Consider the following 3786-nt stretch of genomic DNA (forward strand, 5'->3'; position numbering starts at 1 on the left):
TGGTATTAATATGACATATTTAAAATATTAGTATCACTAAGGACTTTTATTTTCTTTGGAGGAAAAAAAGAGTAGGATAATAGGGAAAAGAATGTAGCAAAGGAGAAGGAAAGAAAAATAACAGAAGAATGTTTCAAACTTTATTTATAAAGAAGTCTTAAGGGAAACCATAAGACAGCAAAGAATAGAAAGATAAGGGCAAGAGAGGAAATTTTAGCCTCTGACATTAAAAACTATAGCATTTGCTATATATTGCATTGTATATATATAAACACATTCTAACTCCTAGGCAGATAAAAATAAAACCTCACACTAAAGACCTACATAGCTCAGGTCCTTTTACCAGTCCATCGTGTGCAGTTTTCAACAACCAAAAAAAACCAAGATAGCATACTAAAAGACAAAACAAAAACAAAAACAAAACCCAAGAGTTTGAAGAGATAGAGACAGAACCAGCATGAGAGACCAATATGAGAGAGATGTTGGAATTACCACAACAGGAATTTAAAACAGCTATAAATAATATGCTAGTGATTCTAGAATAAAAGTGGACAAACTGCAAGAACAGGTGGGAAATGTAAGCAGGGAGATGGAAACTTTCAGAAAAAAATCAAAAGGAAATGCTAGAAATAAAAAAAAAAAATACTATAACAGAAGGGAAGAATGCCATCCAGGGGCTAATGAATATTCACTGCACATAACCAAGGAAAAAATCAGTAATGTCAATAGAAATGTCAATAGAAACTTTTAAAAACAAAGCATAAAATGGGGGGTGGTGCAGACTGAAAAGTGCAGAACAGATTATTCAAGAATTGTGGGACAATTAGAAACAGAGTAACATACACATAATGGAAATACCAGAAGTAGAAGAAAAAGAGAAGGGACAGAAGAAATATTTGAATCAATAATAATTGCAGATTTCCCCAATTAATGATAAACAACAACCCACTTATCTAGGAAACTCAGAGAATACCAAGCAGGATTAAATTTTTAAAAAATCTATGCATAGGCATATCATACTCAAGATTCAGAATATGAAAGAAAAACTATTAAAAGAAGCCTGAGGGGGAAGTGCCTAACCAATAAAGGAGGAAGCATAAGAATTATAATGAGCTTTTCTTCAGCAACCATGCATGCAAAAGAAAGTGGAGTATAATATTTAAAGTGTGAAAGAAAAAAGCCCATCAACCTAGAATTCTGTATCCAGCAAAATTAACCTTCAAAAGAAAAGAGAAATAAGACATTTTCAGATAAACAAAAATTGAAAGAACTTGTTGCCAGAAGTCCTGGATTGCAAGATACATTTCTAAAAATTCTTCAAAAAGAAGGAAAATGGTTTAGGTCAGAGATTCAGATCTGTATAAAGAAAGGAAGAGCATTAGAGAAGAATAAATGAAGGCAGATTAAATGCTTTATTTTACTTATTCTTATTTAATAAAAGATAGTTTGTTCAAATAATAATAGCAACAAAGTATTCAGTGATGATAAATTTTTGATGGGTAATATAAAGGAAGGCAATGAAATAATGGAAGGGAGGAAATGTTACTACACTGCTATAATGTACTTGCACTACTTGTGAAATGACAAAGTATTATTTGAAAAAGGACATGTGACTAGTTTTAAATGAATATTATAAACTCAAGTGCAACTACTAAAGAATGTAAAAAATAAATAAATAACACTTATGCTAACAGAGAACAAAAATGGAATCACATAAAATGCTCAGATAAACTCATAGAAGCCAGAAAAAGAATGGAAATAAAGAAACAAAAAACAAAGAACAAAGGCAATGGATAGAGAAGAGTAACAAATATGGCATATTTATTCAACTATATGAACAATAATTTAAAAGGTTAATGGTCTGAATACACCAGCTAAAAGACAGAGACTCCTATAGTGGGTAAATACAAACAACACTCAACTATAAGATGTCTTCAGACGAGAGAGAGAGGCAATTTAGATACAGGTAGAAAAAAGTACAGGCAAAAAGAAAAATACACCATGCTAACATTAACACTAGAAGGATGGCATACCTATATTAATTTCAGACAAAATAGACTCTAGGGTAAGGGAAATTATGAGTGTTACAAAGGGGCAATATATGTTTTCTTTTTTTTTTTTAAGTTGATTCTCCAAGAAGGCATAACAATCCTTGATGTATATGAACCTAACAAAAGTGTCATAATATATGTGAGGCAAAAACTAATAGAAATGCTAGGAGAAAGAGATGAATCCAATATTACAGCTGAAATCTTCATCAGCCCTCTCTCAGTAATGGATAGATCCATCAGGCAAAAATCAGTAAGAACACAGTTGAACTCAACATCATTGAATTGCATCTAACTGGTATCTATGGACTACTTGATCCAACAACAGCACAACACACATTTTTATCAAGATCACATGGGATATTCACCATGATAGACCACATTCTCAGCAACAGAAAAACCCCTAGGGGAAGCTCAAGATGGTGGAGAAGTAGGAGACCTAAATATCATCAGGTCCCAGGAGTTCAGCTAGATAGTTATCAAACCATTCTGAACACTTAAAAACTGAACAGGAGAATGAAGAGAAGCACAGCAATTCTAGGAATATAAAAGCAGCCACTTTCTGGAAGGTAGGATGGAGAAGTGAATCCGAGGCAATACATGGAAAGAGAGACTGCAGGGAGAGGGGCCGGCTCCCGGCAAGTGGTAAAGCAGCAGCGCACAAAATCAGAACTTTGAGAAGTCTGCTCCACTGAGAGATGTCACTTCAGAGGCTAGTGGGGTGGGGGGAGCCCTCGCAGGGACAGTGTGGTCTCAGGACCCGCTGCTTCACAGAAAGACCAGGGGTGTCTGAGTGTGGCAGAGCGCTCGGGTATCAGAGTGGGGAAGCCACCAACAGAGATGGAGCTGAGGAGGGGCTCTCAGCTCAGTGTTACCACAGGATCCGAGGCACAGGTGGGCCACTGCTCTTCAATAAGGGACCCTACAGGGCATCTGGGTGGCTCAGTGGGTTAAGCCTCTGCCTTCAGCTCAGGTCATGGTCTCAGGTTCCTGGGATAGAGGCCCACATTGGGCTCTCTGCTTGGCAGGGAGCCTACTTTCCCCTCTCTCTCTGCCTGCCTCTCTGTCTACTTGTGATCTCTCTCTCTATCAAATAAATAAATAAAATCTTTAAAAGAAAAAAGAAAAGAAGGGACCCCACAAGCACCAGATCCAGGGAGACCCTCTCCTTCCTCCTCCAGGAGGAGCATCATGGGAGTGCACTGCAGTAATCTGCTGGGTTTGGAGACTCCAAACAGGACCATGCACCAGAGATAGAAATGCTTGGTCACAGACTGCTGAGCACGGAGTGCAGCCAGAGACCAGGGAGATGGGAGGGACTTACTGCTTTTCTCTGAGGGCACACTGAGGAGTGGGCCCCAGAGCTCTCAGCTCCTCTGGGGCCATAGATTGGAAGGCCGCCATTTTCATTCCCACCCTCCAAGGCTCTACAGAAAGCATTCAGGGAACAAAAGCTCCTGAGAAGGAACCCAAGCAAATTGCTTAGCCTGGCTCCTGGCAAGGGCAGTGCAATTCCACCTCAGGCAAAGACATTTGAGAATCACGGAAACAGGCCACTACTCCAGAAGATCAGCAAGAACATCCAGCCAAGACCAAGTTCACTGATCAATGAGAACTGCAAAACTTCAGAGCTATGGGAATACAGCACATAGAATTCATGGCTTTTTTCCCCCATGATTCTTTAGTCTTTCAAAGTTAAATTTTTTTAATTTTATTTTTTTACTATTCTATTTTTTAA

Source organism: Martes martes, assembly GCF_963455335.1.
Source record: "Martes martes genome assembly, chromosome: 2".
NCBI classification, from domain to species: domain Eukaryota; kingdom Metazoa; phylum Chordata; class Mammalia; order Carnivora; family Mustelidae; genus Martes; species Martes martes.